The sequence below is a fragment of the Morone saxatilis genome, unplaced genomic scaffold, assembly GCF_004916995.1.
Source record: "Morone saxatilis isolate NCDOM2014 unplaced genomic scaffold, NCSU_SB_2.0 Contig12, whole genome shotgun sequence".
NCBI classification, from domain to species: domain Eukaryota; kingdom Metazoa; phylum Chordata; class Actinopteri; family Moronidae; genus Morone; species Morone saxatilis.
The window spans coordinates 5,731,230-5,731,470 of record NW_023339674.1 but is presented as its reverse complement, the minus strand read 5'-3'; the positions used below and the strand labels follow the sequence as shown (position 1 = coordinate 5,731,470).

The window sequence follows — 241 nt, the reverse complement described above, 5'->3', positions numbered from 1 at the left end:
AAGCTTAAGTGTATTGAGAACACTTAAGCTTTTCCTGCTTTTCCTCTACAGATGGTCTGGTATTACCATTAGCTTATTTTGGCTAATTTTAGCAACATATTGCTGTGTAACTGACATTAATGAGTCACTATACTGACTTTTGACTCCTCTCTCTCTCTCTCTCTCTCTCTCTCTCTCTCTCTCTCTCTCTGTTAGACTACATTTTAGGATGTCCAACAAATATTTCAGAGGTTTTATCACT

The 241-nt window shown here is 36.9% G+C and overlaps 1 protein-coding gene across 1 annotated transcript in view; it reads left to right on the top strand.

Annotated features, from left to right (window-relative positions):
* The window catches only part of syde2 (synapse defective 1, Rho GTPase, homolog 2 (C. elegans)), a gene marked incomplete in the record, with an annotated part of 47,025 nt that overhangs the window by 28,556 nt on the left and 18,228 nt on the right, over window positions 1-241 (top strand).